The sequence below is a fragment of the Branchiostoma floridae genome, chromosome 5, assembly GCF_000003815.2.
Source record: "Branchiostoma floridae strain S238N-H82 chromosome 5, Bfl_VNyyK, whole genome shotgun sequence".
NCBI lineage: Eukaryota > Metazoa > Chordata > Leptocardii > Amphioxiformes > Branchiostomatidae > Branchiostoma > Branchiostoma floridae.
In genome coordinates, this window is record NC_049983.1 from 26777790 (window position 1) to 26789799 (window position 12010).

Genomic DNA, 12010 nt, shown 5'->3' on the forward strand with positions numbered 1-12010 from the left:
GGGTTAGAAGACAGCATGTAGAGTGTTTTGAGAAGCAAGTTGCCGATATGTTTAGGGGAGATGCCATCTCAAAAAGAGGAGAGACTTAATGATAAGTTTAAGGCGAATTCATGCCCAGAGGCTAGCTACGAGTAATATAAAAATGATATGGTTTGAATACTGCATGTCCAGTGATTTGAGAATCAAGTTTTGGATGGGTAAGATGCCATTACAGACAGCAGAGAGGCTCAATGATAATGTTAAGGCGAGTTCATACCCGAAGGCTAACTGCGAGTAACATTGTAATGATAAGGTTTGAAGATAGCATGCATAGTATTTTATATTTAAGCAAGTTGCCCGAGGGTTAGATGTCATATCTATCTGGCAGTAGGGAGTTTTGTGGTAATTTCAGGTGAGATTGTAATGCACGGGCTTTCAGACGATGTAGAATGTACCGTTTTATTTATGTTAAAGTCGACTTCGTCGATAAAAGCAATGGAGGTAAAAATGCTACAATTTTGATTGTAAAAGGCAGTTTTGTTCGTAAAGGGGAAGAAATTTCATAAGTACTTTGGACGATTCTTCACACAGGCGCTGAAAGAGTAGCTTGCGGTAGAATAAACTCTATTGGATGCATTTATCCTCAACTGACAGAATAAAATAAACCACAGTAAAACGGAATAAAATACGCATCTGTAGCTGTAACTTCCTGACCTCTTATAATCAGATTTCATCTTGAAGGCAATTTGTTCTGCTTTTTTTTCTTTGTACACTCGCGTCAGTTCCGGGATTCCCATGTGATGTCATCCAACTGATTGAATTGACATGGCCCTATTAAACTGTCACGTCCTGCAGTCTACAGAACGCGTATTGGTGTCCGCGCCCTCCCAGATTAGCGCATCGATCTAGTTGCCATAATTACGGGAGATTCCCGTGAATGAGGATGACCTAATTACCCGTGATAAACCCCAAACACCAACGTATCACCGTGCAAGTTTTTAGGGTGCAAAAATTCTCTCAGAAACTTTCGCGTGTTGCCATACCACCATGTTGCCATACCGCCATGTTGCCATACCGCCATATTGCCATACCGCTGTAGAAATTCAGAGGGGCGAGTAAGAATAGAAAGAAACAACATGCCCCCTACCCGGAATCGAACCGGGGTCGGCAGATCACAAATCACGAACGCTATCACCGTCGCCACAAAAGCACTAGTGCGTTTGGGCAAGGACGATAGGCAGTACTTAAACACCACTGTTACACCGCCACGTAACTATATCATGAGAACCTGTTCACCTGTATGACATTGAGGAAAAGTTCTCAGCCATTGTCTCCTATGTTTCTACCATGAACTTGCACCTTTCCTATCTCATGTAACCAGCAGTAGTCACGGGAGATTCCCGTGAATGAGGATGACCTAATTACGAGTGATAAACCCCAAAACAGCAGCGGATAACCGTGCAGGGCGGTAATCAAGTATTCAGGGTGTAAAAAACTTGCAGCATCGTCACGTAACCACGGGTTACCATAGGTAACATGAAAACGAAGTACTGTAGTAGTACTAGTTGCAGAGATACACGGTGTTTTAACGCCCCTTACGGGGTGGCATAACCCTTTTTTAGCTGAATATAAGAATGGGATGCGCCAGGTCTCTCGTCCGAGAAAGAAAGAAAGTTCACCTGTATGGCATTGTGGAAAAGTTCAATGATCTCAACCACTATCTCCTTTGTTTCTGCCATGAACGTTCGAACTTGCAATTCGCTTTGGGGCATGAACAAGCTCATGCACATCATGCCTCAGTACTAGTACGTTGTGAACAGGTGTTGACTCAACAATATTGTAAAGAAGCCTGGGGGCATGGCGGAATGATCAAGGCAGCGACTATAGCTGATTGGGGAATGTGAAAGAACTGAAACTGCCTTGAGCGTAGAGAAGAGCAGTCGTGTCGGCAATATGGTAGTGGACAACCTGAATTCAATCCCACACACTTATGCCACGTCTTCAGAATGGACACTGTACATACTATCCACATGATTCCCATCTTGAAACTTTATTCAATCGCACACTCAGACATGCTTCGCCCGTGTGGCGTCTGCGTTTGGGCTAGAAAGGGGGACAGTATAGTCATGACAGTGTGGTCTGGCTTTTATACAATGCCGGGTAAGTGCAAAAGGATCTCCCTTGGGTCTGGAGTATTCTCTGCCATACTAACTGAGTTTTGCTACCAGAGGAGTTGGTAGGCCGCGCAGCCAGATGGGGAACATGAACTTCACCGTGGACTGACTCCTCTGGCAAATTTCCTGCGCTTTTTTGTCCAATTCTACGATCACCGTACCCCCGTGAAAAGGCCTGGTGGAGGCTCGTCTGAAGCTGCAGAGCGACTCATCGACCAATTGTGTTGTTACATATTCAAAGAATCGCAAGACCAGATTGGCATCATCTGTGGCTGAGACCGCATCTTCAGACGTTAACGGGCCCTGATATGTCCATTATCCAGTCTGAATTTTATAGTGCCAATCAGACATGGCGGGTCCGAATTACCTTAAGTACCTGCTGACCCAAATACGCCACATGGGCATGGTACTTGTGAGTGGCGTCGTGTTGGTAGCGTAATGGTTATGGTGTTTAACCCAGAGCCCAGAGGTCCATGGTTCGAATCCTATGACATGCCACCGATGCTGTGCCCTTATGATATGAAAGCACTTAAGTGCTTTTTCTCACTTTACTCAAGTGGAAGCGAGTTCCTTAACTTTGGTTTGGGACGTTCCCCGGAAAGGACGTTATATATAGGTCCCGTGTTTGAGGGAGTCACACATTGGCACTTAATATAACTCACCACAATTATCAATAAAAAAATCTATAATGGCTTTACGTTAAGTGCTTTTTGTAAGTATTATGGGTCTAAAGAAAGAAAATTCTATGAAGTGATTTTACTACATTGTGGACAAAGGCTATATGATTATAAACCACTTATTAACTCTGTTCTTTCATTCCTTCTGTTGTAAGGAGTTTTTGCAAATGAAGACGTCTTGAATCTTTCATCGTCGATTTCTTGACGACCCAATAATGATGCCAGTCAAGTTTTGGGTTCTCTTTTTCTTTTTTTAACGACCTTGCTCAGTACTGGGTCATTGACCACTTCTGGGCACCTAACTACGCTCATTGTGGCAGCATCTCTTCTCCCTAAGTCAGAAACATGGAGCTTCGGCAAGTTTAATTCACTAACGCATAGGCGACTCAGGGGTTTGCTGGGCTTCTCTGGAAATCCCCTACCACATTACAGAGTGTCTAACAGTTATACAACTACTCTGTTACTTCTGCTGGAGGCAGTTTCAGTTCTGGGACATTTTCCAGTCAGTTATTTACTGAAAGACTGATTGCAGCTGCAGGGTGTCCAAACTACCGCAGCAGCAGAACACAGTAGACAATTATATGCTACTTTCATCACTCTGCCATGCCTCCCGGCTTCTCCACAATATCGTTGAGTCAACACATCTACGCAAGCGGTTCGCCCGGGGCAACCGGGCGTCTGTCTCTCTGGTAGAATGTAATGTTGTCGGTGAAGGTTAGACAGACAGGTAATAAGATACTAATCTCCAGGCAGATTTACCAGTGGCATAAGATACAGTAGACGCCAGTTAATTGCACAACGGATTAACGCACACTTCTGTTAACTGCACGGAATCCCAAAATCCCAAACTGACCCGGTCCAGCTAGATAGCTTCGCATTATTGCACCATCCGGATAATTGCACGAAATTCACTGGCAAATAGTCCGTGCAATTAAGCGGCTTCTACTGTAGTATCAAAGCTGGCTAAGGAGTATAGCTGGCCTAAGGGATTCATCAGCCACTGGGAGCCAAACACAATCCTACAAAGTCCTAGGCCGGATTCACTCCTCTGGCAGCTTTTGATGTCTTATGCTACCGTATGATCTGCTTGAAGATTAGTAAGGTACGCCAAATAGCAATTACTCAAGCAACTGGATATGATTTTGGAAACGGTCAGACGTTTCGAATAGTATCCAGTACCTTTCAGACATGTCAGCAACGAAAGATAGTGGATTCTACTTGAAACGTCTGACCGTTTCCAAAATCATATCCAGCTGCTTGAGTAATTGCTAGTAGACACGTGATGGCATCAACGGTAGTTCTTGCAGGGATTCCGGTGGGTAACATCTGCGGAGGAATGTTGCCTTCGGCTCCTTCTGGTTAAGCACCGGAGAAAAGGCAGCCGTTGTGAAGGTGATGTAAAACTCCAGAGTGCTGAACATCGATTGGCAAACTGCCGTAGGGGTTTGCGGAACTTCAGAGGTGATCTTAAAAATCGGCCTGGTTTTCTGTGTTTCAACTCCATCTATGATAAAACCTTTACACTTTATTCCATGTCATTGGGCACTACTCGTCCTCAAATACACTACAGAGCAAAGACGACTACAATTTCCCCCGAACAGCCACATCAAGTTGATAAGTCATGTTACATGTTAAGGTATTATGCACCACCACAGTAAGATTTCTCAACTCGCGACTCTAGTACCACCTGTAGCTGAAGGCAGCCGAAACTCCAGCGAAGAAATTAAAGAACGTTTTGTAAATTGCGCTCATGACGAAGATATTTGCTTTTATCGCCTCATCACGTCGGTATGCCATTTACATGTCAAGTTATTTTTACAGTCAGTTTCCTCAACTCGCTACTACAGTACCACCTGTTGCTTCAGGCAGCCTAAACTCCGGCGAAGGAATTGAAGAACGTTCTGTAAATTGTGCTGACGGAACTTTATCTGCAATTGTAAAGCCCGTTTGGTTTTTCGGAATACTCTGAACCTCCGGGCGGATCCATCCGTTATCGCAGCAATCATGATGAAGTTATTTGTTTTTATTGCCTCATCACGTCGGTATGCCATTTACATGTAAAGTTATTTTTACAGTCAGTCTCCTCAGCTCGAGTACCACCTATACCTAAAGACTGTCCAAACTCCGGCGGAGGAATTGAAGAACGTCTTGTAAATTGTGCTGACGGAACTTTATCTACAATTGTCAAGTCCGTTTTTTTGTGGCTGTCCCCGGAATAATGGGATCCTCCTTTATCCCATCAATCATAGTGAAGTTATAACTGTTATTTGTTTTTATCGCCTCATCACATCGGTATGCCATTCACATGTCAAGTTATTTTTACAGTCAGTTTCCTCAACTCGCTACTACAGTATCACCTGTTGCTTTAGGCAGCCTAAACTCCGGCGAAGAAACCGAAGAACGTTTTGTAAATTGTGCTGACGGAACTTTATCTACAATTGTAAATCCCGTTTGTTTTTGTGGCTGTCCCCGGAATAATGGGATCCTCCGTTATCCCATCAATCATGGTGAAGTTATAACTGTTATTTGTTTTTATCGCCTCATCACATCGGTATGCCATTTACATGTCAAGTTATTTTTACAGTCAGTTTCCTCAAGTCGCGACTCTAGTACCACTTGTACCTAAAGACTGTCCAAACTCCGGCGAAGGAATTGAAGAACGTTTTGTAAATTGTGCTGACGGAACTTTATCTACAATTGTAAATCCCGTTATTTTTTTTTGTGGCTGTCCCTGGAATAATGGGATCCTCCGTCATCCCATCAATCATGGTGAAGTTATAACTGTTATTTGTTTTTATCGCCTCATCACATCGGTATGCCATTTACATGTCAAGTTATTTTTACAGTCAGTTTCCTCAAGTCGCGACTCTAGTACCACCTGTACCTAAAGACTGTCCAAACTCCGGCGAAGAAATTGAAGAACGTTTCGTAAAATGTGCTGACGGAACTTTATCTGCAATTGTAAAGCCCGTTTGGTTTTTCGGAATACTCTGATCCTCCGGGCGGATCCATTCGTTATCCCAGCAATCATGACGAAGTTATTTGTTTTTATTGCCTTTTGTCACGCCGGTGACGGATGACTGTCTGGGGGCCGGCGGCAACTCGTCACTCGGGACGGGGGATTGATTCGCTAAGACGAACCTATATAGGTCAGCGCTATCAAGCTGCCTGGAAGAACAACGATTGTACAACGCCACTGGGTACAATAAAGTGGTGGGGAAATCATGGAAGCTTTGATCATGCTCCTACCAAACATTAATCAGTTAAAACCTTTATGGTTCGGCCGTTTAAAGAGTGTTTTTTTTTAGATCTGAGGAAAAGAACCTGTAAGCTGATCTAATACTGGTTGTGTCGAGTTGGGCAGGAGGGTTCATTGACCGGGGGAACTTTCACAGATTCTTTTGACAGGTACAATGAACGGTGGTGAAAGATAGTCCAAACGCAGAACAACGATTGTACAATGCTACTGGGTGCAATAAAGTGGTGGGGAAATCATGGCAGCTTTGATCATGCGCCTACCAAACATTAATCACTTAAACCTTTATGGGACAGTTTAGAAGATCAGAGTGGGTTTCCAACGGAATCCTTTTAACCCTGCGGGACAGAATCTGCAAGCTGATCTAATATTGGTTGTGTCGAGTTGGGCAAGAGGGTTGACTGACCGGAGAAACTTTCACGGATCCTTTTGACAGGTACAATGATCAATGGTGAAAGTTCAAAAGCAAGACAACAATTGTACAACGCTACTGGGGACAATAAAGTGGTGGGCAAATCATTGCAGCTTTGATCATACGACTGCCAAACATTAATCAGTTAAAACCTGTATGGAACAGTTTAGAAGATCAGAGTGGGTTTCCAACGAAATCCTTTTAAACCTGTGGGACAGAAACTGTAAGCTGATCTAATATTGGTGGTGTCGAGTTGGGCAGAAGTGTTTAATAACCGGGGGAACTTTCAGATTCTTTAGACAGATACAATGAGCAGTGGTGAAAGATAGTCCAAAAGCAACACGACGATTGTACAGCGCTACTGACGATTGTACAGCGCTACTGACGATTGTACAGCGCTTTGATCCTGCGCCTGCCGAACATTGATCAGTTAAAACCTTTATGGGACGGTTTAGAAGAGTCAGTTCCTAACAAAATTCTTCCAAAACAACGATTGTACAACGCTAATGGGTACAATAAAGTGGTGGGGAAATCATGGAAGCTTTGATCATGCTCCTGCCAAACATAAATCAGTTAAAACCTTCATGGTTTGGCCGTTTAAAGAGTTGTTTTTAGATCTGCGGGACAGAACCTGTAAGCTGATCTAATACTGGTTGTGTCGAGTTGGGCAGGAGGGTTCACTGACCGCAGTAAATTTCCCGGATTCTTTCGACAGGTACAATGAACAGTGGTGAAAGTTCAAAAGCAACAATTGTACAACGCTACTGGGGACAATAAAGTTGTGGGCAAATCATGGCAGCTTTGATCATGTGCCTGCCAAACATTAATCAGTTAAAACCTTTATGTGGCGGTTTAGAAAATCAGAGTGGGTTTCAAAAAAATCATTTTAAACCTGCGATACAAAATCTGTAAGATGGCTTAATACTGGTTGTGGAGAGGTGGGCAGGAGGGTTCACTGACCGCAGTAACTTTCCCGGATTCTTTTGACAGGTACAATGAACAGTGGTGAAAGATAGTCCAAACGCAGAACAACGATTGTAAAACGCTACTGGGTACAATAAAGCGGTGGGGAAATCATGGCAGCTTTGATCATGCGCCTGCCAAACATTAATCAGTTAAAACCTTCATGGGTCGGCCTTTTAGAACAGTGGGTTTCAATGACATCCTTTTGGATCCCCGGAAAAGAGACAGTAAGCTGGTTTAACACTGGTTGTGGAGAGGTGGGCAGGAGGGTTCATTGACCGGAGAAACTTTCCCGGGTCCTTTTGATAGGTATGATGAACAGTGGTGAAAGATAGTCCAAAGGCAAGACAACGATTGTACAGCGCTACTGGGTACAATAAAGTGGTGGGGAAATCATGGCAGCTTTGATCATGCGCATGCCAAACATTAATCAGTTAAAACCTTTATATTGGTCGGCCGTTTAAAGACATGAAAGAGTGGATTTCCAACGAAATTCTTTTATGCATGAGGGACAGAGACAGTAAGCTGGTTCAACACTGGTGGTGGAGAGGTGAGCAGGATGGTTCAATGACCGGAGGAACTTTCCCCGATTCTTTTGATAGGTATAATATAAGCAGCACTTGGTGAATGATTGTCCCATAGCCTTTCAGAAGCCGAAGGGCTAGTGATTATCCGCTGTGTCAAGGGCACAGTATTCTGTATCTATATCAATATAGTCGGTATAACCGCCCTTCGGCGTAACACATCAGTATTGGAAGGTGGAGTCTAACCCTCTCCTTCCACTACCTTTTACCTCCCCAACAAAAGTCAGGTCCTTTTTGTTTACTCTTCGAAAAAGAAAAATTCAAATGCCTTTCCCAATGACAAAACGTCTAGTCAGTAATAACAGGAATTGAACGATTGCAAACTTTGAGTTTTCTCTTGTTAGTCGTGCACGTGTCGAGAAAGGAAAGTGATCTCGACCTAGTTTTAGCTGACTGAAAAGCTAGACTACCACTGATCGTGACAGAGACAACAGACGCTATGTATAGTATCTAAAGATATCGGGGAAATTCCCCTAGCTTTTTTCAACAAGCACAATAACAGTGGACATGGCTTAACTCCCGTCCTTATACCCTCCTCACATTAGGCGCGATTCGATCGGACGACGAGTCTGCGAGCTCTAAATTACGAGGAGGCATGACCCTAATGCCGACGAAGAAATGGCAGAGTTCCCCCTTCCCGTCAGGATCATGCCTCCTCGTAATTTAGAGCTCGCAGACTCATCTTCCGATCGAATCGCTCCTAATGTGAGGGGGTTATAAGGACTGCAACCCTTCCCGGTAGCGTGCATGTCAGGTGAGCGACACAGCCGGAATCGAACTCGCGGCTTCTAGTTCCAGAAGCAGGGCCGCTGAACAATGGACAACACACGCAAATTCCAGATGTTCTGTACATGATACGAGAAAGGCTGTCTTGGATCTTTGTCCCTAACAGCTGGGTCTGTCACAGCCTATTTGAAAACTCTGCCCCCGCGCCGTAAGTCGGATGTATGACAGTAAACCAGGGATTCGGGCTCCGCCAGATCAAGAAGCTCCTCTATCCGTAATTTAGATTAAGTAACGTAACTGAGCATCAACCAAACACCTCCGAGGCTTAATACAACATCATCAGTTAAGCACAGATTGTTACCGTCCGTGCGTGTATCGACCCTACATTTAGCGCAAAGACACCCCACATTCGGTCGGCACTCTCATATTGATTAATTTCATACTGTATTGGACCTGTGGTCAATAAACAAAAGACATCAGATAAAGGCAGTATTTAGCCGATGACAAAGCTTGTCAGTTTGTAATACTAAGAGTGTTAGCGCTGACGGGGGAATGTACTGTGTTAGACAGGGACAATATATGGGACAAGTGACATTTGAAAAGAAAGCTCAGAGTGCGGTTAGACGTAATCAAATGCCCGTCTGCACGCTACTTACTGGCACCTGTCACCTGCGTCCAGGGCGTAGAGAAGCCAGATTGAAATGTTCCCGGGAAGCATTTTTAATCGTAACAGAAGAATAATGAATTTCTGCTCATTATCACTACATTATCATTATTACTGTGTACCACAAAGAACAGTCAGTGAAAATTTCAGTCATGTAGCCTGTGAAAGTGGAGAAAAATACAAATATATTGCTCTTACAGTCAGCCTGTGACCGATATCTTAAGCATTTTTAATCAGAACAAAAGGATTAAGAATTATGCTCATTAAAACTACATACATTGTTACATGTACTATGTGCTACAAAACAGTCAGTGAAAATTTCAGAGTCACACAATGTCGTGAAGGTGACTTCTGTACCTGTGAATGTGGAGAAACATACAAATATTGCCCTTACAGTCCGCCTGTGACCGATATATCGCTTGTCAATGCGGTGAGTAATGAAATAATCATGGCTGGGGTACAGCGGGTCGCCACCGCCCGGGTCTCGGCCTTTGTGCGCTCCCAATCCGTGTGAACCCGGGCGGAGCCGCGGTGTCAGAAGGGCGACACGCAGATCGATACAACGCGCGAAACTGGGTCAACAGTAGCCGCCATAGCAGGCTCTCTGGGCCTTTATTCGTCTCGTAATACACTTTTGCTGGCCATTTCTTGTACGGGCCGGCAGTAACTTATAAGCGACCCAGTACAAAACGAAAAGGCCAGCAGAAGTGTATTACGAGCCGAAAAAGGCCTGCTATGGAGGCTAGTTCAACACTCCGTACATATAAAAGGAGCTGTGAGGATGGGCTTATTCTTAGACTCAGACTTTCACCTCTGTTTTCTTTGTTTTGAGGTTACTAACGTCAACTTGCTAAAGATTCTGTAGTCTATGTACCGACTATAAGGTTTCATCCACTCACACTTGGAAGTCTCCTAAACTTCTCGGTAAGTGTGGCAGATTCAATTTGACACTTCTATTTAACGTCCTGGGACGTCCCTAGCCGGAGCTCCGCAGTTCCCTAGGTTTGAACTCTGAGCAGATGTTGGGGCGGAATATGGTAGTGTTATGACTGTCAAACTTCAGTACTATCCGTCATCCGAAAACGCAGTCGACACCAGACGGCATGCATTACTTTGCAGCAATCAAGGCATCAATTATGTGTTCCATGGCATAGGAATAGGCAACGGGAACCATGCAAAGACGCCTTTCACGTCTATCTATTCATTATTTCATTCACTCCATTCATGGGTATTGTTATTCACGGGTTGGGCATTTACCGTTGAGTAAACGCCCTGCAGTTGCAATCAGTCTTTTCATGGGTCTGGAATGCTCGAAAGGAATTCGGCAAGAGCACCTACCATGGACACGTCCATAGTGCTGAAATTATGGGTGTTCTAAACCCAGCAAGTACACACTGGGACAGCAAGCTTTCCTCACTTTACTCGGGTGAAAATGAGTGCCTAGCTTCGGCTGGGGCCGTCCCTCGGATAGGACATAAAATGGAGGTCCCGTGTCTGGGGAGAGCCATACCCCAGGCACGTTAAAGAACCCGCCACACGTGCGATGGTGCGGTGTGAGTGGTTCAAAGACCTAGAGTCCCATGGCCGCACCTGGGGCAATTACTGTAGTATTGTGGTCACCTGAGTGGCGCCGAATGGCAGCTCGCTCCAGACCCTTACTATTTAGCCCCGCCTATTTAAAGCTCCTCGCAATTCAGCCCCTCGCTGCCATCCAATAACAATAACTTTCTTATCTTGTTTAGTTCAGATCGTCATACAAAACGACTTAAAAACCCTTCAGATGTTTTTCTAGCTTACACAAACTGGAATTTCTGGAATATGCCGTCCTTGTCTCCGTTAGCCCTTTGTAATAGCCACAGGCTAGTTGGACAGCCCTGGCTGTGCATGCTGAACAACCAAACCAGTAAAGGAGAAAAAAACAATGAAACTAGTGTATGGGGAAATCAAGCACAAGTTGAACAGGAATTAATCTACGCAAAACAGAGTGCAGGTGATGGAATTTGATACAGCAGCGCCCCAGGTCAAGGCTAAGGTCACCGTATGACGTCAGGCTAGACTGGTGACGCCTTTGTAGCCATGTGGGGACCGTAAAGAAACCCTGTTTAACATGTAGACGTCCGGAGACGAGTCAGGCATCTGTACTTCTAAAATGCGTCCGTGTGTGTCATAGTTTGATGCTGTTCTTTGCTCATAGCTTTATTAATGATGTATTAAATACTGTAACCCTGTACGAGGCCCTGTAACACATCAGACCATACCAACATTAGACTTAGGGGGAAAACCTGTTGTTATATCCATGAAATATTGAGATGTTGTTCTGGGTATATCTGTCTGTGTGTGTGTGTGTGTGTATGTGTGTGTGTGTGTGACTTTGAATTCATTGATTAGTGTGTCTGTGTTACTGTATCAACATAACTTTAGAACCCCTACGCGGATTGTAGTGATATTTGGTGAGTGGATAAGGACTGGGAACACGTTCAGGTCAAGGTCAATATTTGTTTTGAAATAGTTCGAGTTCTGACATTTTACATCTTTCTCAGTGAGTTTTTTTTTTTCCTGTCAGCCAAGCCAAGTT